The sequence below is a fragment of the Bombina bombina genome, chromosome 10 (genome assembly GCF_027579735.1).
Source record: "Bombina bombina isolate aBomBom1 chromosome 10, aBomBom1.pri, whole genome shotgun sequence".
Classification (NCBI taxonomy): Eukaryota; Metazoa; Chordata; class Amphibia; order Anura; family Bombinatoridae; genus Bombina; species Bombina bombina.
Genome location: NC_069508.1, coordinates 152,087,503 through 152,114,450, shown reverse-complemented (window position 1 = coordinate 152,114,450; position 26,948 = coordinate 152,087,503). Strand labels below are relative to the sequence as shown.

The following is a 26,948-nucleotide window of genomic DNA, read 5'->3' as shown; positions in this document are numbered from 1 at the left end:
ATGTCACATCGGCTGACCAAGATTTAAGCCACAGCGCCCTGCGCGCCTGAATGGCGAATCCTGAATTCTTAGCCGTAAGTTTAATTAAATGTACTACGGCATCGGAAATAAATGAATTGGCTAGCTTAAGTACTCTAAGCTTGTCTGTAATCTCATCCAATGTAACTGAGTTAATGGTCTCTTCCAGAGACTCAAACCAGAATGCCGCCGCAGCCGTGACAGGCGCAATGCATGCAAGGGGTTGTAATATAAAACCTTGTTGAACAAACATTTTCTTAAGGTAACCCTCTAACTTTTTATCCATTGGATCTGAAAAAGCACAGCTATCCTCCACCGGGATAGTGGTGCGTTTAGCCAGAGTAGAAACTGCTCCTTCCACCTTAGGGACCGTCTGCCATAAGTCCCGTGTGGTGGCGTCTATTGGAAACATTTTTCTAAATATAGGAGGGGGAGAAAAGGGCACACCAGGTCTATCCCACTCCTTGTTAATAATTTCTGTAAGCCTTTTAGGAATAGGAAAAACGTCAGTACACGTCGGTACCGCAAAATATTTATCCAGCCTACACATTTTCTCTGGAATTGCAACCGTGTTACAATCATTCAGAGCCGCTAATACCTCCCCTAACAATACACGGAGGTTCTCAAGCTTAAATTTAAAATTTGAAATATCTGAGTCCAGTTTACTTGGATCAGATCCGTCACCCACAGAATGAAGCTCTCCGTCCTCATGTTCTGCATATTGTGACGCAGTATCAGACATGGCTCTAATATTATCAGCGCACTCTGTTCTCACCCCAGAGTGGTCGCGTTTACCCCTAATTTCTGGCAATTTAGATAATACTTCAGTCATAACATTAGCCATGTCTTGCAAAGTGATTTGTATGGGCCGCCCTGATGTACTTGGCACACAATATCACGCACCTCCCGAGCGGGAGATGAAGGTACTGACACGTGAATGGAGTTAGTCGGCATAACTTCCCCCTCGTTGTCTGGTGAAATTTTCTTTACATGTACACTTTTATTTAAAGTAGCATCAATGCAATTAGTACACAAATTTCTATTGGGCTCCACATTGGATTTGAACATATTGCACAAAGAGTTTCCTCTGTGTCAGACATGTTTAACAGACTAGCAATGAAACTAGCAAGCTTGGAAAATACTTTTGAAATAAATTTACAAGCAATATAAAAAACGTTACTGTGCCTTTAAGAAGCACAAAAAACTGTCACAGTTGAAATAACAATGAACCAAATTAGTTATAGCAACCAAATTTTCACAGTAAATGCATTAAGTTAGCAAAGGATTGCACCCACCAGCAAATGGATGATTAACCCCTTAATACCCAAAAAACGGATAACAGATATAAAACGTTTTTATCACAGTCAAAAGCACAGTCTCACAGGTCTGCTGTGAGTGATTACCTCCCTCAAAACTAGTTTTGGAGACCCCTGGGCTCTGTAGAGACGTCCTGGATCATGGAGGAAGGAATAGGAAGACTGTGAGTGAATTCTTACTGCGCAAGAAAGCGCCAAAATAAGCCCCTCCCACTCATATTATAACAGTGGGGAAGCTCAGTAAACTGAATTTATTCATAAATAAACGACAGCCATGTGGAAAAATAATGCCCAAAAATGTTATCACCAAGTACCTCAGAGAAAAACGATTAACATGCCAGAAAACCGTTTTAAATAAAAATTATGAAATGATACTAATAAGCCTGCTGCTAGTCGCTTTCACTGCAGTGGGGGCTCAAATATAAGTTAAATGTATACAGTATTTTCTTAGTGAAGTTCCATTCCCCAGAAATACCTCAGTGTAACATACATACATATCAGCCTGATACCAGTCGCTACTACTGCATTTAAGGCTGCACTTACATTATATGGGTATTAGCAGTATTTTCTTAGTCAATTCCATTCCTAGAAAATAATATACTGCAACATACCTCCTTGCAGGTGAACCCTGCCCGCTGTCCCCTGTTCTGAAGTTACCTCACTCCTCAGAATGGCCGAGAACAGCAAATGGATCTTAGTTACGACTGCTAAGATCATACATAAACTCAGGTAGATTCTTCTTCTAAAGCTGCCTGAGGAAAAACAACACACTCCGGTGCTGTTTAAAATAACAAACTTTTGATTGAAGATATAAAAACTAATTTTAATAACCACAGTCCTCTCACACGTCCTATCTATTAGTTAGGTGCAAGAGAATGACTGGGTATGACGTAGAGGGGAGGAGCTATATAGCAGCTCTGCTTGGGTGATCCTCTTGCACTTCCTGTTAGGGAGGAGATATAATCCCATAAGTAATGGATGACCCGTGGACTGACTACACTTAACAGGAGAAATAACCTTTGTCTGAGTTTTCAGTTTAGCTATATTTATTGCTATTTATATATCACTTATCTTTCAATTTAATGATAAAGCATAATGCTTCCTTAGTAGAGATTAAATATATGTTGATAAATATACAAAAGTAATATTGACATCGACATTATGAGGTTAAGCACATATTCAAAGCCCTGTTTCTTGTCTTCATAGTAATATCTTAGTATCTATCTATCTATCTATCTATCTATCTATCTCTCTCTCTATCGGAAACCAATTGATGATTAACTAACACCCTGTAATGTAATTATATCCCTGGGCTCAGACAGATGACACATGTAAATATTACCGGTATTTAACGGAAACTAACACCCTGTAATGTAATTATATACCTGGGCTCAGACAGATGACACATGTAAATATTACCGGTATGTAATGGAAACTAACACCCTGTAATTTAATTATATCTGTGGGCTCAGATGGATCATATATGTAAATCTTACAGGTATGTAATGGTAACACCCTGTAATGTAATTATATCGCTGGGCTCAGACAGCTGACTTATGTAAATCCTGCCGGTATGTAACGGTAACTACCACCCTGTAATGTAATTCTCTCCCTGAGCTGTCAAAGACAGTCTCATGGAAAAAATCTATCCAAGCCTCCCAGAAAAATAAACTTTGTCTGAGGAACCAGCAAAATCTTTGGAAACTTGAATTTCCAACTATGTTGCTGCAGGAACAACAACATTCTGCTGTTGTGAGATTCTGCTTACTGACAAGATGGAGCTTAAACCAAGATATCATCCAGGTAAGAAAACGCCACAATACCATGAGTTCTGATCACAGACAAAAGGGTACCCAGAACCTTAGTAAATATTTTGGGGGCTGTAGCCAGACCAAATGGTAGAGCAACAAACTGAAAATGCTTGTTCAGAAAGCCAAACCTTAGAAACCTATAATGTTCCCTGTGAATAGGAACATGAAGGTAATCATCCTTGAAATCTAATTGTAGACATAAACTGACCTTGCTGAAAACAAGGAAGAATAGTCTGAATAGTCATTATTTTGAAAGTAGAAACTCTAAGAAATTTAGATCCAGGACTGGTCTGAAAGTTCCCTCCTTATTTGGAACAATGAAGAGGATGAAGTAGATCCCGATTTGCTGTTCCAACAACGTAAAAGGAACAATCATTCTCATAGATTCTAGATCCGAAACTGACTGAATAAAGGCCTGAGCTTTCAATTGATTTCTCTGAACATTGGACATAATTTTTTTTCCCTGGGAGGACTTGTTCTGAAACCTATTCGATAACCCTAAAACTATTTAGAACCCAGTGATGCTGAACAGACTGAAACGAAGGATAAAACCAAGCTTCTTGAAAAATGCGTAACCTGCCTCCTACCAGAGTTTCTGGATGGGGGGGCCGTGCCTTCATGCCGACTTGGATGAGGGAGAAGATTTCTTTGACTGCTTAGACTTGTTTCAGTTTGAACTTGGCTTCCAAGCGGAACCAGAGGAAACTTGTATCTGACTGGAGGAATCAGATTTCTGTGCCCTGTTCTGTCAAAAGGGACACAAACAATTAGGAGCTTTAAATTTACCTTTGGAATTCTTGTCCTGAGGAAGAAAATGCCCTTTAACTCCAGTCAAAGTAGAGCTAATATAATCCAAACCAGAACCAAACAACATCTCTCCCTCAAAACAGACAGATAAAAGCCTGGAATTAGAAACCATATCGGCAGACCAATATTTTAACCATAAAGCCCTTCTGGAAAGTACTGCCAAAGACATAGTTTTAGCATTAATCATAATGATGTCTTAAAAAAAAAAAAAAAAAAAAAAGCCTAAAAATTTAAAACAATAGCACAAATAAAGGAACACAAAACCCACATTTTTTTTCTTTCAATATTCAGATATAGCATGCAATTTTAAACAACTTTCTAATTCACTCATTATAAATTACTCTTCGTTCTCTATCTTTATTTGAAAAAGCAGGAATGTAGAAGCTTAGGAACTGGCCCATTTTTGGTTCAGCACCTGGGTAGTGCTTGCAAAATTTATAGGAGGAGTAAATTAGAAAGTTGCTTAAAACTGAATGCTCTATCTGAATCATGAAATAAATATTTTTGGGTTTGTCTCCCTTTAAGCAACTACAAAAGGATTAAAAACTCTTTACTAGCAGATTGCTCAGAGGATAGCCCAGAAAGACTATTTAACCAAAGAGAAGAAGCAGCAGCCACATCAGCAATAGAAACTGCTGGTTTTAAACAAATCAGAATGTTTTGTATCAAAGGGTCTTTAATGGAAGAGCCATCTTTCAAAGGAATAGTAGTACGTTTAGCCCTCTTGCAGAAGGATTAAAAGGATTACATGGCTTAGCTCATTCTCTTGAAACTATCTCAGAGATTGCATCAGGAATAGGAAACACTTGAGTCGATTTAACCATAAGTTTAAAAATAGTATCTGAACGATTTACAAGGTTATCCCCCATCTACTTTAGGATCTTTAACCTCTAAGCAAAAAAAATCTCCTTTAAAAGTGAACAAATATGTTTAACTTTAAACGAAAAAGAGGATGACTGATCATCCAAAAAAAAACAACTCTCCCTCTGAGGACTCAGCAGCTTCACAACTAGAAACATTAAACTTAGCAGACTTAGAGCTAGGCAAACAGAAGGAGCAGTAACACCTTTAGAAGCAAGGGCAGCATTAGACTGGTCAAAATGCATTAAAACAATATATTTATTACGTAAGTTTGCTAGAGGTTAACCCTCAGCCTGTTTGTAATACAAACATTTAACACTGGTAGGAAAGTGTTCAAATGACCCAGCTTTTAAGGCAAATATAGCAACAGAATCAGAAGGCTCCATAACTGCAGGGAACTTATACATAATTGAAATGCAGAAAAATTATAAATAAGTTGAAGAAAACAAGTTAAGAAAAAACAAACATACAGATAAATGGTAATATCCCCATTAAAAGAGCTCTTGAGGAAAGGGAAACACTTACCCCCTCTGAAAGTAGCTCTCAAAAACTTACAAAATCAATAAAATTAAAGCAAAAGAGGCAGTGGAACTCAGGACCCACACATCCAAATAGCGTATTAAAGAAGAGAGGGAGCGCCCACAATATAAAGAGGTCATATAAAGAAGGCATGCAAAAACTATGCACGCTACCACGCAGACGCACGTTGGCTTGAAAGCAGATGTGCGTTAAATAATCTTTTGACGCAAATTCAAAATACATTAAAAAGTTGGGTTCTTTGTTTGCTGTTGTTTTTGGGGTTTCTTAAAGAGGGAATTACCAAAAAATATATAACTGTCCCAAAGCTATATACATATATTACAGATACATAATAAAATAACCTAAGAGGCTTAGGCTTATAGAGTTATAGATAGTCACCCTATTACTAGAGGAAACCTGTAGGAAGCCAAAACCAGTGCTGAAATATAACAGCAGAGGATTTGAAATAGAAATATATTGACGATCCAACAGGAAGAAGCAAAGGACAAGTCCTGAAACACCTCTGGAAGGCTTGTGACTAATTCCCAACAAGTGAAAAATACTCCAAATACATCCCTTCATCAAGAACTGCACTCTAAGGGAAAATGGGCCTCAACTCAATCTAAGAACCCCTCTCTCTGAAGAATCAAACACACATTTTTCACCTTCCTCCAGCAGAGGCAAAGACAAGATGTATTGCTCTAATTTATATTCATAGCACTTTTTGCTTGGCTGTATGTTAGACTGAGGTATGTTTGAGGGGTTTTATAGATCTTTTGCAGTTTGGGAATCTTTAACTCCTCTTAGTGGCAGGAAAGAGTAACTCCAGGCAGTAATGGATCGTGGACTCTCACCATCATTGTATAAAAAAATTGTGTGTCACCACCACCCATGAATCATTTTCTTCAGTACTAGTTATCATTATTGAAAATCATATATATACACCGTAACACATAGAACAGGAGATCGAAATGTAACCAATATAACACAGTAAATATTATGCTATGTGTAATTTTATAATGAGAATACACAGTGACATCCAATTGTAAGGAATTAATATGACAAAGTTAAGGATACAGTGGTATATAACTAGCGCCTACTTAAGACTCTTTAGCTTTGAGTTAATGGCACCTAGCTGCCAAAGTTGTAAACCAAATCTAAAAGAGGAGTATGGCCAAAGTGCCTACCTAATGGAGGCTGGGTCTAAATTGGATATAATTTGTTTTTTCTATTCAAATGTTAGGTGTATTTATTAATAAGCGGACAGAGCTTTATACAATTAACAGACCTTTATACATCACAGTTAAGTTTATACATACATTGACATAAAAACATGGATCCATGTACTAGATACAATACATTATTCCTAAGGTTTGATACAATTTAAAACAATATTAATATAATTTAAACACAACGTTGAAATGATACTGGCAGTAAGAAATTGACAGATATAATATCCAATGTTTGATACAATTTAATTCAATCCTTGGCTTCTTTAAAGTTTACTCAGATGTTTAATGAATGTTAAGATGGTGTTTTGATTCACAAATCGTGTAGATCAAATGCACTATTAACGTGTTCTGTGTCCTGCACCTAGGTGTGCTCGGTTAAGGTATTGATTGGAGAGCCCAAAGTTACTTTCAGGTAAAAAACAAAAAAATCTGATGTGGTGAATAATGTAAATCCGGTGCCAAAAAATAAAAAATAAAAGTTATTAAAATTTTTTAATAAAAATGGTAAAAAATGTAATGAAAAATATAAAAATATATAAAATTTAAAAATATGTGAAAAAATCAACTCTGTGACAAGTAGACAGTGTCAGTGATCGCCTTAATGTGAAAAAAAGGTCTCTAGTGCTTTGTAAGGCCTTATTGTACAGATCGCTTAAAGCAGCGTGTCAACGTTGTAGTTTTGATAAACAACCCCCAATCCTTATTATTTAGTGTCAAATTCCCTTGAGGGTTATGTAGGAAGTCCCTCTGTATTCCCTTGTAGAATATATGAGAAATCCCTCTGGGAAGTCTATAGGTAATTCCCTGTGAAAAGAAAAATATGATGGTATAGATCATTTAAACTAAAATGAATCAATGAAATATAGTTTACCAGTGTCAACGCGTTTCGGTCTCTCAAAGGCTTTTATCAAGACTGGTTTAATTGTGTATCTGGTGGCCTTATATACCGGATGATTTATGACCATTAAAATTACAACCGGAAGTCTCTTTTAGTGCTTCCGGTAAAAAAAATTCCAACAAAAATCAATCAATTACAAAATGCTTGGACATTGTCAGAATATTTCTAAAGACATTTCTAAAAACATTTCTCAAAATAAATCACCTCTCTTAATTTCCACTTAGGAATATCCTTATTGACCCAGCCTCTTAGGCATTGATGTCATGTCCATTATTTCTTAAAGTTGTTCCCTTTCTTTTAAATTCGTTTCTAATGTAGCCGTTATGGCCAACTACTGTTTTGATCTAATTAAAATAACTTTTTGGATCCGAATAAGCTTAAGCACCAAAGCCAATTATCAGCACTTCCTATTGGACATGACGTCACACACCGGTTTAAGGTGTTGGCTGTGGAACAGTTTTCTTTTTTGATTGGACCTCATATACTTATTTACTAAATATAGCTATCGTTAATGTTATATTTTTTCATAGTATAATGATTCGATCGTTATAATGATGAAATATTTATTTTTATAATAAACTAAGATTAGAGAGTATACAGAGACTCGTAGGATTAAACATGTCTCTGTATTCCATATATAGAGTTCACATCAATTAGAGGGAAAGCCTACTAGTGTACAAAAACTAGTAGGGATCAACATGTCTCTATATTTCATATATAGAGCTCACATGAATTCGGGGGGATTTAATGACTTCAGGTTAGATTCAACAGATGGGACAGGTCTTCTCTGTTGTTTAGCCCTCTGGGGTATAGGCAATCTAAATAAAAAAAATTCCATTTGGATTCTGCTGTCAGTAATTTCTTCTCGTTATTGCCTCCTCTCCAGTTCTTAATGACTTTCTGTATCCCCATACATTTAAGGTCCTTAATGTTCCCTTTGTGCTTCGTAGAAAAGTGCCGATATAAGGCTATGTCCATATTTAATTTCTCAATCATTAGAAGATGTTCTCTTATCCTGTCTCTCAATGTTCTTGAGGTTTGTCCTACATATTGGAGGCCACAAGAACATTGCAACAGGTAAACTACTCTTTTGTCATGACATCTAATGAGATTTTGGATCTTATGTTTCTCTTTGGTGTTATACGACTGGAATTCTGCGGGTTTTGACTCCGCATTTACATGCCTTACAGGTGTTGCAGGGGAAAAAGCCTTTAATCTCTTTTCCAAAAACATCCTTTACTCCAGATGTCTTATTTCTCTGTATACTCGGGGCTAACTTGCTCTTGAAATTATCAGTTTTTCTGTATAGAAATCTTGGTCTCATAGGAAGTTTGTCATCATCTTTTAGCAGCGCCCAATGTTTACAAAATATATTTTCAATAATGTGCTTGTTTTCACTATATTCGGTTATTAATGGAACATTAATAACTTCATCGTCTCCATTTCCAGTTGATTTTGTTTTACAACTGGTTAGTTCTTTCCTCTCCACTTTCCTCACTTCTTCGATCTTTTGATCTAGCATATCTTCATCATATCCTCTGTCGAGAAATTTGGATTTAATCACTTGCGCCTGTTCCTCCCACTTAGACTCAATCGAGAAGTTGTCCATTGGGGATATTCTCTTTCTTATCTTGTGTGATGGCAGCTCGTTCTGTGGACATAGTTATCACTATCCACTTTTTTGAAGTGGGTTGATGTCTCTAATCTTCCTTCTTTCACCTCTATCCTTAGGTCTAAGAAGCTGAGTTCTTTACGGCGCCATTCATACCTGAATTTTAAATTGGCGCTATTCTTATTCATAATCTCAATCATATATTGTAAATCTTCTAGGGACCCTTTCCACACAATGATTATGTCATCTATATATCGGCGATAGAGAACCAGGTCCGCGCTCGCTGGGCATGATTCCCAGAAAATCTTTTACCATTTTCACATGTACAGATTTGCGTAACTTGGCGCGAACCTGGTCCCCATCGCCGTGCCACAAATTTGACGATAAAATTTACTCTTATTACAGAAATAGTTATGGGTTAAGATGTATTCAATGCTATCCCATATAAATTCTCTCTGTTTTTGTGGGATCTCCTGGTTTTTCTCTAGATAGAATTTTACTGCATCTAACCCTTCTTTGTGCAGTATGCTCGTATATAGCAACGTTACATCGCATGTTGCTAACATATAATCATTCTCCCATGATAGATCCTCTAAGAGATTCAATATCTGTGTGGAATCCTTTAAAAATGAGGGTAATTGTCTAACATACTTCTGTAACAGTCTATCCACATACTCATATCAGCACTTTTCTAGCAGTTTCTTAACAATATTGGATTCACTTAGTCATTTATCTATATTCATAACACAAATGTATTTATTAGTTAAAGCTACTACACCATAAAAACATTAGTCAAACATTAGCTACTATATAAGGGTAGAATTAAGCGAACTATTGAAGTTATTCCTTTAAATGGAAACAACATAAGCTCATAAGGGCCCCACTTAATCATTCAACCTCATCTAGTCACATATTCGTCTTCACCTAGCTATTACACAAAGTGGAAAACAAGACAATCTAAGAAGACACTTTGAATATGATAGTCAGATTGAGAGTCCACTTTTGAGTGTTCATCAAGTATACACAATTTAATGTGTATTATAGGGATGCGAGTCTACCAAACATATTTGTGTCAATCAAAATCCTTGTCAAATTTTTACCAGCTAGGGTACTATGATTACTAATACACTAGAGTGTGTTAAACTTTATTATATCGAGAAACGGGAATTATAACCGGTTAGAAAAACCTGTACTTTTAATAATCACACAGAGCGGTAGTGGGAAGCAGGTTTAACACGGCTATCTCACACAGTTGAGCCAGTAAATTACTCTGAATAATACACTAGAGTGTGTCATACTTAGTCACATCAAGGGAGATGGGACCAGTTAGGAAAACCTGTGCCTTTGATGATCATACTAATGATAGTGGAAAGCTGGTTTTAATACAGCCATTTTACACAGTGGAGCCGGTAAAACAACGCCCCTCATTAACTCAAAATCGATCCTATGCTGAAATACAAATAGGAAGGAATCATTCAGCAGTTACCTTTTAAACAGTCTTAATATGATTATTTTCTATGTCCCCAAACTCACCATGAATAAGAATTCAATTTCTCCTCTATTCCTCCTCTCTCTTTTGAGCTGGGGAAAAGATTATATGTACAAACAGCAGCACAAAATAATTAAATGTCACACAATCAAAATCTCTACTCTCTAATCTTAGTTTATTATAAAGATAAATCTTACATAATTATAACGATCGAATCATTATACTAAGAAAAAATATAACATTTACGATAGCTATATTTAGTAAATAAGTATATGAGGTCCAATCAAAAGAGAAAACTCACACACACCTATAATATTAGCCAATCATGCACTGTTCCACAGTCAACACCTTAAACCGGTGTGTGACGTCATGTCCAATAGGAAGTGCCGATAATAGGCTTTGGTGCTTAAGCTTATTCGGATCCAAAAAGTTATTTTAATTAGATCAAAACAGTAGTTGGTCATAACGGCTACATTAGAAACTAATTTAAAAGAAAAGAAAGGGAACGACTTTAAGAAATAACAGGCATGACATCAACGCCTAAGAGTCTGGGTCAATAAGGATATTCCTAAGTGGAAAGTAAGAGAGGTAATTTATTTTGAGAAATGTTTTTAGAAATGTCTTTAGAAATATTCTGACAATGTCCAAGCATTTTGTAATTGATTGATTTTGTTGGAAAAAAAGGAACCGTAAACCCTGGAAGCACTAAGAGAGACTTCCGGTTGTAATTTTAATGGTCATAAATCATCCGGTATATAAGGCCACCAGACACACAATTAAACCAGTCTTGATAAAGGCCTTTAAGAGGCCAAAACGCGTCGACACTTGTAAGCTATATTTCATTGATTCATTTTAGTTTAAACGATCTATACCATCATATTTTTCTTTTCACAGGCAATTACCTATAGACTTCACAGAGGGATTTCTCATATATTCTACAAGGGAATACAGAGGAATACAGAGGGACTTCCTACATAACCCTCAAGGGAATTTGACACTAAATAATAAGGATTGGGGGTTGTACATCAAAACTACAGCATTGACACGCTGCTTTAAGCGATCTCTACAATAAGGCCTTACAATGCACTCAGCAGTATCACGCTGTCCTAGAGACCTTTTTCACATTAAGGCGATCACTGACACTGTCACGGAGTGGATTTTTTCACATATTTTTAAATTTTATATATTTTTCATTACATTTTTCACCATTTTTATTTAATTTTTTTAATATCTTTTTTATTTTTTTGGCACCGGTTTTACATTTTTCAACACCTCAGATTTTTCTGTTTTTCACTTGAAAGTGACTTTGGGCTCTCCAATCAATACCTTAACCAAGCACACCTAGGTGCAGGACACAGAACACGTTAATAGTGCATTTCCTCTACACGATTTGTGAATCAAAACTCCATCTTAACATTCATTAAACATCTGAGTAAACCTTAAAGAAGCCAAGGATTGAATTAAATTGTATCAAACATTGGATATTATATCTGTCAATTTATTACTGCCAGTATCATTTCAACGTTGTGTTTAAATCATATTAACATTGTTTTAAATTGTATAAAACATTAGGAATAATGTATTGTATCTAGTACATGGATCCATGTTTTTATGTCAATGTATGTATAAACTTAACTGCGATGTATAAAGGTCTGTTAATTGTATAAAGCTCTGTCCACTTATTAATAAATACACTTAACATTTGAATAGACCAACCAATTATATCAAATTTAGTCCCAGCCTCCATTAGGTAGGCACTTTGGCCATACTCCCTCTTTTACTATGACAAAGGTAATATACACATTTAAACCTTTTTAAAGAAGAGCTTAAATAAAAAATAAAAATGCAATAACCCATAGAGAGGGATGAAAGAATTACAGGAAACAGGGAGCACTTACTGGAACCAAAAAGAAGTTAGACAATCATACCTTACATGACTCGTTTCTTTCTATGAAATAGTAACACACCAGTTCCATCCTTATTTGATACAAATCCATGTGTGGCAAGTGAGTTTCAGTAACCAAATTTGTTTTAGGAGATATTGAAAGATGAGATAATTCTCTATAACACGAACCCAAAGATCATATGGTGGCATGTAGAGGACTGTAGTACGGGGCATATGGGGAGCAGACAAAAAAGTACAAGAGGGCACAATGTGATTTCTAGAAAAGGCATGGTCTTCAGACTACAGGTTCAATTCCTGCCTGTTTTGTAATAGCTTTTTATCTGAATTGGATTATTGCTGAAATGTGTAAACTTGCAGGTTACTGTACAGTACTGTATAGTAAAATCACATTTGTGCGGCATCAAGTAGATGTTTCCTGGTATCAGAATAAATGATAATATCTTGAGCAATAATTACATTCACTAACTTTTTACTTTTTCTGAAACCCTGTGGGCTCTTTAGAGGCCAAGTGTGCACACAAGATACGACTCCAGAATCCACATGTAATATTTATGCACAGGTTTGTAAGAGGCCTCTTTTGAAACCTTTCATGTTATGCCTTTTAATCTAATTAAAAACAGAAACAAATACATACATGCTTATATAAATAAATACATGCATACATAAATAAAACATAATTTATGCTTAGTTGATAAAAAAAATTCTTTCATGGTGGTGAAAGTCCACAAGCATGACGTGTAAGAATTAATTCTTGCCACTAGGAGGAGGCAAAGATACCTCAAACACCAAGAGATTTTGAACCCTCCCACCTCCCTGTATATCTTTGTTTATCGTATAGCTAAGCAGACAAAAGGTAGCAGAAAGGCAGGAAAGGAAAAGCAGGGTACGAAGAGGTGCAAATTTAAAAACTGCTGTCAAAACACAAAAAGTTTAACAGGGCGGGTCTTGTGGACTCTAACAACTACGAAAAAAAGGAATTTATTAGGTAAGCATAAATTATGTTTTCTTTCATAAGATGGTGAGAGCCCACGAACATTCACATGTGGGATCAAATACACAAGCTGTCCACAAAAATACCCAAGCTGTGGAGTCCTTTTTGCAAGACACTGCGGCCAAAAGCTGCCTCCAAAGAGGCAAAAACATCAAAATGATATAACTTAGTAAATGTATGTAATGAAGACCAAGTTGCAACCTTGCAAACCTGTTCAACAAAAGTTTTAAGGCCCGGGAAGTAGAAACTAATCTGGTGGAATTATCTATAATACGTTTAGGGGGTGGCTTTCCCACCACCAAATAAGCTTTATGAATTACCTGTTTTAACCAAGAAGCTAGAGTGACAGCTATAGCCTTTTGTCCCCTAGGAGGACCCGAAAAATGAAGAAATAAACATGAACTCTGTCTGAAATCTTTTGTATCTTGTAAGTAAAATTTTAAAGCTCCGACAACATCTAGATTATGCAAACGTCTCTCTTTAGAGTTTTTAGGATTTGGACATAAGGAAAGAACTACAGCCTTATCTTGGAGAAAAATAAGGTAGGGAGATAAACACGGGAGAGCCGACAGTTCAGACAATCTCCTGGCGGAAGATATTGGTAAAAGAAACAATACCGTCTATGACAGAAGCTGCATGTCAGTATCATGCATGGGCTCAAAAGGAGGAGCTTGTAAGACAGAGAAGACCAAATTTAAATTTCATGGAGGGGAAACAGATTTGATTACAGGCCTTATTCTAACTAAAGCTTGAACAAAGGCCTGAATATCTGGAAGCCTGGTATTTTCCCTGTGATATAAAACATAAAGGGCTGGAAACTGACCCTTTAAAGAGCTGGATGAGAAATCCTTATCTAAGCCATCCTGCAGGAACCGAAGGATGAAAAACTTGACACTCACCCCAAGAAATAAATATTTTCCAAGCCTTATGATACATTTTCTTAGAGACAGGCTTCCTAGCCTGAATAAGAGTAGCTACCACAGCGTCAGAAAAACCTCTTTGCTCTAAAATCTGGAGTTCAATCTCCACGCCTTCAAATGAGTTTGTAGATCTTGATAAAATAGAGGACCTTGAGACACTGGGGAAGAGTCCAAGGGGGATAACTGGACATCTCAATTAGATCTGCATACCAAGTCCAGCAGGACCAGGCTATAGTTATCTGAGCTGATCCGAGTGATGGTTCTTGGCAATAGCATAAATGGAGGAAAAATAGCACAAATGGAGGGAAAATGTAGGCTAGGCGAAAAGACCAAGGAACTAAAAGAGCATCTTCAAGTTCTGCATTAGGATCTCTGTATGTGGCAAAATATCTGGGAAGTTTGTAATTGAGATGGTGGTAGCCATCAGGTCTATTTCCGGAATACCCTACCTCAAGACAATCTGATCGAAAATGTACTGATTGAGAGACCACTCTCCTGGATGTAGAGACTAGCGACTGAGGTAGCCAGCTTCCCAATTGTTAAACCCCGGAATGTGAATGATTGATAAGATAGATTATGTTCTACCCATGTTAAAATTCGAGCTACCTCTTTCATTGCAAAGGAACTTAGAGTCCACCCCTCATGATTGATGTACGCCACAGCTGTGATGTCTGACTGAAAATAAATATATTTTTATATTTTCAGGAGGGGCCAGGACTGGAAGGCCCAGAAAATCGGCCAGAGTTCCAAGATGTTTATCTGTAACCTCACCTTCATAGGAGACCAAACTCCTTGCACACTCCAAACTACCAAACTGCACCCCCAATGACCAAAGATGGACAAAGGAAAGAAGCCCCAAGGGTAATTGAATAGTGGTTTATCCACCAGGATAGAGACCACTTCACTTAGTAATTTAGAACGATTTCTAATCTTAACAATTGTAATCCCCTGTCCAATGTCTCAACATACAAAGTTGAAAAGGGCGTAAATGAAAACTAGCAAAAGGAAACGTGTCTCAGAAAGCTACCATCAGACCGAATAATGTCATAAATTTAGCTTCTGACGGAAGATCTTTTGCCTGTAGTTTGGCACAGGACCATTGTAATTTGAGTCTATGTGGTTCCATGAGAGAGAGCGTATGGGGTCAGGGAACTCTTTGGAATGTTTATCCTCCAATCATGGCTGCGTAGAAACACTAGAAGTTTCTCTTTATGGTAAACTGCCAAAAGCAGGGTCGGGAGACAGGACCAGAATGTTGTCAAGGTAAGGGGCTACTGAATCCCCTGAGCTCTTATTATAGCCAATAGGACTCCCAAAACCTTCATGAATACTCTGGGAGCTGTAGCCAAACCAAATGGGAGGGCAACAAACTGAAAGTGTTTGTTCTGAAATGCCAGGCAATACTATTATGAACAAAGGATTTGTACAGCAAACCCAAGTCATATGTTAAGCTGAAAATTCAGATTAGAATTGTCTGGTATTTTGAGGTTGAACTGTCCTTTTGAATGATAAACTATAGGAAAGTTCTCTTCTGTGAAAAGCACAGACTGGGCTGAAATAAATTGCACTCTGGGTGGGTACCATCCCATAGGGTGGGGTATTAAGCACCACCAATTCCGAGTTGAGCACTTCTCTTTGTATTTTAGGCTTAACAATTATGTCCAGTTGATTAAACGATTTCTCCTAAGAAGGTTTGTGATACTGAATGCATAAAGTCTGGAGAACCTCACGCAATAATAATGGTAAAAAGTCAATATTAAAAATAAAAGAGAGAGTCCTGGTCATCTGAAGATAATTCACCATCTGAAGAAACTTTATAATCTTCAGACGCAGATTCTAGAAACAATTCGGGAACCGCTTTATCCTTAGGGGATCTCATAGAAGTAGCAATGTCTTCTGACTAAGTAGAATCAAAACTGTCTGGTTATTGCTACCACTTAACGCTCATTAAATTAACCAGATGTCAGACCTCTGGTTAATTAAAAATATGTCCCAAATGTGGCCCAATCTTTATTTTTGTAAATATTAACTGCAGAAAGCAGTTATAAGGGGTTAAAGAGAGCGGGTGTTAAAAAAAAAAACGGCACTGAAAAGTGCCTTTACATACGCTGCACGACTTACCCCCTTCGCTGCACTTAGGTTCTGTGCCATGTATGATGGCATCAGGACGAGGCTCCCATTGGAGCCTATGGAAGCGTGCTCTAAAAGCTTCTGTGCAATGAGAACGCAAGGTCCTGTTCACATTGCACTTAACTTGTAATACCAGCATGCGCTGGTATTACTAAGGGGAGTGCAAATATCAATTTAGCAAAAGCTATATTTTGCTCTCCACTTGTAATTTAGCCCAAAATCTTTAAATCATGGAGCAAAATCCATAGGACCTCCCTGTGAAGTATACTTGGCAGTAGGACAAACATTTCTAGAGGGAAAAGGGGGAACAGACTGACTGGAGTGCATTACATAACCCACACAGGTATTGGACAGTTGAGCAGGAGGAGAAAACATAATTTATGCTTACCAGATAAATTAATTTCCTTCCTTGCAGGGAGAGTCCACAACTTCATTCCTTACTGTTCGAAAATACAACACCTGGCCTGCAGGAGGAGGCAGACACCCCAGCCAAAGGCTTAAATATCCCTCCCACTTCCTCTATCCCCCAGTCAATCTGCTGAGGGAACAATGAAAAGTAGGAGAAACATCAGGGTATAACGGTGCCAGAAGATTAGGACACAAAGAAGGAACAACAATTTCTTGATTAATGTTACGATCCGACACCACCTTAGGGAGGAACAATAATTTAGTACGTAAAACAGCCTTATAAGCGTGGAAAACAAGATCAGGACGGTCACATTGCAGAAATCTGAGAAACTCTGCTCGCAGAGGCAATATCCAACAAAAAAAGAACCTTCCCGAAAGCTGCTTCAGCCGAAGCCAACACATCAAACTTGTAAAATTTAGAAAAAGTGTGTAAGGAGGACCAGGGAGCCGCCTTACAAATCTGATCCATAGAGGCTTCGTTCTTAAAAGCCCAGGAGGAAGCCACTGCTCTAGTAGAATGAGCTGTTATCCTCTCAGGAGGCTGTCACCCTGCTGTCTCATACGCTAAACAAATTATACTCCTCAACCAGAAAGATAGGGAAGTCGTAGTAGCCATCTGCCCCTTACACTTCCCCGAATAGATGACAAACAAAGAGGAAGATTGTCTGAATTCCTTAGTAGCCTGAAAATAGAACTTCAAGGCACAAACTACATCTAGATTGTGAAGCAAGCGTTCCTTCGCTGAAGAAGGATTAGGACACAAAGAAGGAACAACAATTTCTTGATTAATGTTACAATCCGACACCACCTTAGGGAGGAACCCTAATTTATTACGTAAAACCGCCTTATCAGCATAGAAAACAAGATAAGGTTGGTCACATTGCAAAGCAGAAATCTCAGAAACACTGAGCGCAGAGGCAATAGCCAACAAAAAAAAAGAATCTTCCAAGATAACAATTTAATATCAACAGTATGCATAAGCTCAAACGGAGCCTGCTGCAAAACACTAAGAACAAAAATGAGGCTCCAAGGCAGAGCCCCTGATCTAAGCACAGGTCTGATTCTAGTCAGAGCCTTAAAGGGACACTGAACTCAAATTTTTTCTTTTGTAATTCAGAAAGAGCATGCAATTTTAAGCAACTTTCTAATTTACTCCTATTATCAATTTTTCTTTGTTCTCTTGCTATCATTATTTGAAAAAGAAGGCATCTAAGCTTTTTTTGTTTCAGTACTCTGGACAGCACTTTTTTTTATTGGTGGGTGAATTTATCCACCAATCAGCAAGGACAACCCAGGTTGTTCACCAAAAATGGGCCGGCATCTAAACTTACATTCTTGCATTTCAAATAAAGATACCAAGAGAATGAAGAAAATTTGATAATAGGAGTAAATTAGAAAGTTGCTTAAAATTTCATGCTCAATCTGAATCACGAAAGAAAAATATTGGGTACAGTGTCCCTTTAACAAAGGACTGCACTTCCGGAAGCTCAGCCAATCTCTTGTGCAGTTGCACTGACAGGGCAGATATCTGTCCCTTCAAGGAACTAGCAGATAGACCCTTCTCCAGTCCATCATGGAGAAAATATAAAATTCTGGCAACCTCAACCTTATGCCAGGAAAAGCCACGCTCTTCACACCAGTACAAGTAAGTCCTCCACACTTTATGGTAGATACAACGAGTAACTGGCTTACGATGGAGCAATCAGAATCACTGATGCTTGATGCGAGCCACCACACAAGGGAGAAGTGATAATGGAGGAAAAAACATAATTTATGTAAGAACTTACCTGATAAATTAATTTCTTTCATATTAGCAAGAGTCCATGAGCTAGTGACGTATGGGATATACATTCCTACCAGGAGGGGCAAAGTTTCCCAAACCTCAAAATGCCTATAAATACACCCCTCACCACACCCACAAATCAGTTTAACGAATAGCCAAGAAGTGGGGTGATAAGAAAAAAGCGTGAAAGCATATAAAATAAGGAATTGGAATAATTGTGCTTTATACAAAAAAATCATAACCACCTCAAAAAAGGGTGGGCCTCATGGACTCTTGCTAATATGAAAGAAATTAATTTATCAGGTAAGTTCTTACATAAATTATGTTTTCTTTCATGTAATTAGCAAGAGTCCATGAGCTAGTGACGTATGGGATAATGAATACCCAAGATGTGGATCTTCCACGCAAGAGTCACTAGAGAGGGAGGGATAAAATAAAGACAGCCAATTCCGCTGAAAAATAATCCACACCCCAAAATAAAGTTTAAATCTTATAATGAAAAAAACTGAAATTATAAGCAGAATAATCAAACTGAAACAGCTGCCTGAAGTACTTTTCTACCAAAAACTGTTTCAGAAGAAGAAAACACATCAAAACGGTAGAATTTAGTAAAAGTATGCAAAGAAGACCAAGTTGCTGCTTTGCAAATCTGATCAACCGAAGCTTCATTCCTAAATGCCCAGGAAGTAGAGACTGACCTAGTCGAATGAGCTGTAATCCTTTGAGGCGGAGTTCTACCCGACTCGACATAAGCATGATGAATCAAGGATTTTAACCAAGATGCCAAAGAAATGGCAGAAGCCTTTTGACCTTTCCTAGAACCAGAAAAGATAACAAATAGACTAGAAGTCTTTCGGAAATCTTTAGTAGCTTCAACATAATATTTCAAAGCTCTAACTACATCCAAAGAATGCAATGATCTTTCCTTAGAGTTCTTAGGATTAGGACACAACGAAGGAACCACAATTTCTCTACTAATGTTGTTAGAATTCACAACCTTAGATAAAAATTTAAATGAAGTTCGCAAAACCGCCTTATCCTGATGAAAAATCAGAAAAGGAGACTCACAAGAAAGAGCAGATAATTCAGAAATTCTTCTAGCAGAAGAGATGGCCAAAAGAAACAAAACTTTCCAAGAAAGTAATTTAATATCCAGCGAATGCATAGGTTCAAACGGAGGAGCTTGAAGAGCCCCCAGAACCAAATTCAAACTCCAAGGAGGAGAAATTGACTTAATGACAGGTTTTATACGAACCAAAGCCTGTACAAAACAATGAATATCAGGAAAATTAGCAATCTTTCTGTGAAAAAGAACAGAAAGAGCATTGATTTGTCCTTTCAAGGAACTTGCAGACAAACCTTTATCCAAACCATCCTGAAGAAACTGTAAAATTCTAGGAATTCTAAAAGAATGCCAAGAAAAATGATGAGAAGAACACCAAGAAATGTAAGTCTTCCAGACTCGATAATATATCTTCCTAGACACAGATTTATGAGCCTGTAACATAGTATTAATGACGGAGTCAGAGAAACCTCTATGACTGAGAATCAAGCGTTCAATCTCCATACCCTCAAATTTAAGGATTTGAGATCCTGATGGAAAAAAGGACCTTGCGATAGTAGGTCTGGTCTTAACGGAAGAGTCCACGGTTGGCAAGTAGCCATCCGAACAAGATCCGCATACCAAAACCTGTGAGGCCATGCTGGAGCCACCAGCAGAACAAACAAACGCTCCTTTAGAATCTTGGAAATCACTCTTGGAAGAAGAACTAGAGGCGGAAAGATATAGGCAGGATGATACTTCCAAGGAAGTGACAATGCATCCACTGCTTCCGCCTGAGGATCCCTGGATCTGGACAGATACCTGGGAAGCTTCTTGTTTAGATGAGAAGCCATCAGATCTATTTCTGGAAGTCCCCACATTTGAACAATCTGAAGAAATACCTCTGGGTGAAGAGAGCATTCGCCCGGATGTAATGTCTGGCGACTGAGATAATCCGCTTCCCAATTGTCTATACCTGGGATATGAACCGCAGAAATTAGACAGGAGCTGAATTCCGCCCATACAAGTATTCGAGATACTTCTTTCATAGCCAGAGGACTGTGAGTCCCTCCTTGGTGATTGATATATGCCACGGTTGTGACATTGTCTGTCTGAAAACAAATGAACGATTCTCTCTTTAGAAGAGGCCACGACTGAAGAGCTCTGAAAATTGCACGGAGTTCCAAAATGTTGATTGGTAATCTCGCCTCCTGAGATTCCCAAACCCCTTGTGCTGTCAGAGACCCCCATACAGCTCCCCAACCTGTCAGACTTGCATCTGTTGAGATCACAGTCCAGGTCGGAAGAACAAAAGAAGCCCCCTGAACTAAACGATGATGGTCGGTCCACCACGTTAGAGAGTGTCGTACAATCGGTTTTAAAGATATTAATTGTGATATCTTTGTATAATCCTTGCACCATTGGTTCAGCATACAGAGCTGAAGAGGTTGCATGTGAAAACGAGCAAAGGGGATCGCGTCCGATGCAGCAGTCATAAGACCTAGAATTTCCATGCATAAAGCTACCGAAGGGAATGATTGAGACTGAAGGTTTCGACAAGCTGAAACCAATTTTAGACGTCTCTTGTCCGTTAGTGACAGAGTCATGGACACTGAATCTATCTGGAAACCTAAAAAGGTTACCCTTGTCTGAGGAATCAACGAACTCTTTGGTAAATTGATCCTCCAACCATGTTCTTGAAGAAACAATACAAGTCGATTTGTATGAGATTCTGCTAAATGTGAAGACTGAGCAAGTACCAAGATATCGTCCAAATAAGGAAATACCACAATACCCTGTTCTCTGATTACAGACAGAAGGGCACCGAGAACCTTTGTAAAAATCCTTGGAGCTGTTGCTAGGCCAAACGGCAGAGCCACAAACTGGTAATGCTTGTCTAGAAAAGAGAATCTCAGAAACTGATAGTGATCTGGATGAATCGGAATATGCAGATATGCATCTTGTAAATCTATTGTGGACATATAATGCCCTTGCTGAACAAAAGGCAGAATAGTCCTTATAGTTACCATTTTGAATGTTGGTATCCTTACATAACGATTCAATATTTTTAAATCCAGAACTGTTCTGAAGGAATTCTTCTTCTTTGGTACAATGAAGAGATTTGAGTAAAACCCCAGCCCCTGTTCCAAAACTGGAACTGGCACAATTACTCCAGCCAAATCTAGCTCTGAAACACATTTCAGAAATGCTTGAGCTTTCACTGGATTTATTGGGACACGGGAAAGAAAAAATCTTCTTGCAGGAGGCCTTATCTTGAAGCCTATTCTGTACCCTTGTGAAACAATATTCTAAATCCAAAGATTGTGAATCGAATTGATCCAAATTTCTTTGAAAAAACTTAATCTGCCCCCTACCAGCTGAGCTGGAATGAGGGACGCACCTTCATGTGGACTGATTTGTGGGTGTGGTGAGGGGTGTATTTATAGGCATTTTGAGGTTTGGGAAACTTTGCCCCTCCTGGTAGGAATGTATATCCCATACGTCACTAGCTCATGGACTCTTGCTAATTACATGAAAGAAATATAAACGAGTCTAAACTGCCATGGTACTGATAGGGCATCTATCAGTTCCGCCCAGGGGCATATTACCGGATAGACCAAAAAGGCCGGTGCCTAAGGCAGCAAATTTTGGGGGGCGGCACTTGTCCACTGCACTTAGTCTCATTGCTTTTAATTTATTTTTTTACTTTAAAACTGGCGGCTCACCGCCAGGCGGTCACGTGACAGGCTTTTTGCCGAGGTCACGTGACGTTTCGACAAGTCAGCCCAGCTTCCACATTCTGCCGCACATGGATGGGGAGTCATGCACGTGCGCACGTCTCACAGGCGAGGCGGCAACGCAACGGGGTGCGGTGAGACCGTGAGAGTCAGGAGGAGAGGTGACTCAGCTCACTGACCCGGTGGAGAGGCGGAGCCAGTGGACCGGACAACGAACTCAGGTAGGGACCGGGCACTCAGTCTCTGCCACAGACTTTAACATTAGTTCTGAGTCTGAGATAGGGTTATAATATAACCTCCCCTCTTAGCATCCGGGCGAGTTTATTTTAATGCAGTGTGCACTACTTATATTGTTTACAGAGACTCACTGAAATGATTGTATGTATGAAGTCAGAATGAATGAAAAAAGGGCTCAGATATATCATCTTACAGAATCTCATATGGACTAATATGTTTAGGACTAAGGCACAGAGCGAGTAACTCGTCAGACTCATCACTCAGTGTCCTGTGAAATTATCCTCATCCACAGCCAGTTTCCACTTAGATATTTTCATATAGATTGAGAGTGGGATTTTTTTTTCTTATTCATTTAAGAAACAAATTAGTATTATTATTTATTTAAGTAGGGTCACACTGCTTGAATTTTTGATTATTTGTTCTTCTACTTACATACAAAGGTGATACACGTTTCTCCAGTACATAGTGGGGTTTGGAATACCCACTTTTATCTTTTTTACTACAAACTTTCTGCAACTCATTAGTTTTAGTGCAGTTGGGATTTATTAATACTCTTATGTATTTCTGGTTTTGATTTATTGCTGGACATTAATTATTAATAATTTATTATATTATTAATGTATTATTTATTGCAGATGTATTTTTTGTGCATATTATTTAATTTCATTTTAGCTTCCGGTTGGTTATATATATATATATATATATATATATATATATATATATATACTCATTTCAGCAGCTCAATCCACCTGTGTCAGCTGCCTGGCTGCAGAAATATCAGGAAATACCCACTCTAACAAATGCACTCACAGAACTTTTCAAGGAATAACAGTAGTTATAATTAATGAAACTTTTTCGGGTATGCACTACCCTTCATCAGCATAACATAAAATGAGATATAACACACAATATATAGGCAGACAAATCAAATCATAATCAAAACAAACACACTCCAATCTGTGTATTCACAGAAAAAGCGCCAAAGTGAATAGCTGAAACGCACTCCTGCGTTCCACTGTTTCGTATCATTGTAAGGACTATTACATCACTTCCGGTTTCGCCGTTTCTAACCGACTTTAATAGTATATGTGAAATCATAAGATCCCAAAAAAATGTGTGCCAAACAGTATAAATATACATGCAATAGCGTGCTATATTCTAACATGATACAATAATCGTGATACAAGCCCTAATAGTAACCTGTATATTTATTCTTAGAGTGCGAGTCTGGGTTACCATGCCAATGGATCCAAACATCCTGTCTCGTAGTGCTTTGGCAAGAAGTTAAACTAATATGTGATCACAAAAACATTACAAATTACAAGTGTCATGAGTGTATATATGCACACCACTAATGATCCACACTTCTCACATATGCTTAACGTGACTCCTACACATACACGGATGGTATAATAGAGGCTAGAGGTGGTAACCATAGTAACCAAAACAGCAGAATTTTGAGTGTCTAGGGCAGCACAAAACCTAAATACGCCACTTCTGTCTGAGGATCCCTCAACCTCTACCCGTACCTTGGTAGCTTGGTATTGAGGCGGGATGCCATGAGATCTATCTCTGGCATCCCCCACTGGCTGCATATTTCTGCAAACACCTCAGGGTATAGACACCAATCCCCTGGGTGAAAGGATTGCCTGCTGAGGAAAGCCGCATCCCAGTTGGTCACACCCAGAATGTAGATCGCTGACAGCGTACATCTGTGAGTCTCCGCCCACTCTAGTATCTGGAATACTTCTCTCATCACCAAGGAACTTCTCGTTCCCCCCTGATAGTTGATGTAGGCTACCGAGGTTATATTGTCTGATTGGAATCTGATAAACTGGGAGGAACCCAGAAGGGGCCAAGCCTTCAAGGCATTGAAGATTGCCCGAAGTTCCAATATATTGATCGGAAGGGAGGACTCCACAGCCATTGTGCCTTCTTGGCACCCCAAACGGCGATCCTTGGAGTAGTAGCTAGGCCAAACGGAAGGGCTATGCATTTGAAGTGCTGGTCCAGAAAGGCAAACCTCAGTAACTGAAAATGTTCCCTGTGAATCGGAACATGAAGGTCTATGGTGGTCATAAACTGTCCTTCCTGAACCGGAGGAAGGATTGACCGTATTGTCTCCATTTTGAAAGTGGGAACACTCAGAAACTTGTTTAGGCACTTTAAATCCAGAATTGGACAAAACGTTCCCTCCTTTTTTGGAACCACAAAAAGGTTTGAATAAAAACCCCAAATCTCTTTCTGCTGTAGGTACCAGGACAATTACCCCTAGAGAGAAGAGATCCCATATGCAACATAAAAAGGCAGTTCTCTTTTCTGGTTTTGTAGCTAGTCTGTAGAGTTGGAATCTGCCCCTAGGCGGATGAGATTTGAATTCCTATCCGGTATCCCTGAGATACAACCTCCAGGACCCAAGGGTCCTGTACATCCTGGAACCAAGCGTCTAAAAAAAGAGTGAGTCAGTTTGTTCTCGGCGGACTTCTTAATCTGTTTGGACTTATTCCAGGACTGAGCCGGCTTCCATGCACTCTTGGGCTGCTCTGACTTGGATGAGGATTGTTGTCATTGTGATTTGTCAGAACGAAAGGAATGAAAATTAGACAATTGCCGTGCCTTAGGCCTATTCTTCTTATCCTGCGGTAGAAAGGCACCTTTCCCTCAGGTAACCATAGAAATAATGGAGTCCAGCCCTGGACCGAATAAAATCTTCCCCTTAAAAGGAAGAGAAAGGAGTCTGGATTTAGAAGTCATATCCACAGACCAAGACTTCAACCAGAGAGCCCGGCAGACTAGGACCGCAAAGCCAGAAGCCTTTGCATTTAGACGAATAATCTGCATATTCGCATCACAGATGAAGGAGTTAGCAATTCTCAGAGCTTTAATTCTCTCCTGAAAATCCTCGAGGGGAGTCTCCACCCCAATGAGCTCCGACAGAGAGTCGAACCAGTAGGTAGCTGCTTCAGCAATCGTGGCTACAGCTGCCGCCGGTTGAAATAAAAACCCTGTATGTTGAATTATCTTCCTCAGAAAATTTTCCATTTTCTTATCCATAGTCTCTCGAAAAGAAGAAATATCCTCCAGAGGTATAGTAGTACACTTAGCCAGCGTAGAAATAGCGCCATCCACCTTAGGGATGGAGCCCCACAAATCTAATTGAGAGTCAGGGACCGGGAATACTTTTTTCAAGTTCCAATTCTTTCTCATTTGTTACTAATAATGTTCACCATCTTATCTGGCACAGGAAAAGTCTAATTTAGGTATCTTAGGTTCCTCAGGGAGTTTAACCTCTGGAACCTCTAGCGTAGACAGAACCTCCTTTAATAGAAAACTCAGATGCTCAATTTTAAATCTAAAGGAGGGTTCCTCCGCTAAAGGAGGTTTAGAAACTGAAGTCTCCAATTTATAAAGTTCACCCTCTGAAGCTACAGAGGATAACTCATCCTCGGATAGCTGAGACATAGTAGCTAAATCCGACAAATATTTAGATGACTCTAGGTCAGGAGAACTATGTTTAACCTTTCTCTTACGTTTGCTAGAGGGAGGTAAGGCACTCAGAGCCGCAGACACTGTCGATTGTAACTGTGCAATAAAGTCTGCAGGAAAAAAGCCCCCTCCAGATGGAGGATTAGTTTGGCCGTGGGGAACTGCATGTGGAGCGGGTAGTGTAGAAAGGGTAGTAATCTCTCGGGACACATATTCCTGAGAGGTAGACGGCTCAGAGGGGCTAATAGCGCTATAAGTATTAGCAGTCTTGTCTCCCTTCTTAGACTTTAGAACAGTGCTTAGGCAAATGGAACAAAATTGAGCAGGCTTGCAAACTACGGCCTCCTCACAATATAAACAGGAATTATTAATCAGTATAGAAGGAGCGGAACTTTCTAATGTAGTATCAGATTCCTCCATAGCTAAGATATTTTCACAGAAGGACAGACAAAAAAAGAACGCTTTTATTTAAAAAAAAAAAACATGGCCCTTTATAATTCCAATGGCTGGGGCACTCACCACCTCCTAGACCCAGACAGCTAATGCTGAAACACTCTCCTTAGGAGTGATGTCCGCAGCAGGATTGTAGGAAAATGAAAAGACCTCACCCGGTCACGTTGTGCATAGGACAGGACTTCCCCTGTTATGAAAAAGGCGCTCAGCTATTATGAGCTTTGCAACACTCAAAAACGAAAGTGAAACCTGTTTGTTCAAAGCCAAAAGCACACAGTCTATGAGCCTAAA

At 38.6% G+C, this 26,948-nt stretch overlaps 1 protein-coding gene across 4 annotated transcripts in view; it reads right to left on the bottom strand.

The window, feature by feature from the left end:
• The window catches only part of ERI3 (ERI1 exoribonuclease family member 3), a 922,564-nt gene that overhangs the window by 603,010 nt on the left and 292,606 nt on the right, over positions 1 to 26,948 (bottom strand). The gene's annotated exons all lie outside the window — the stretch shown is intronic.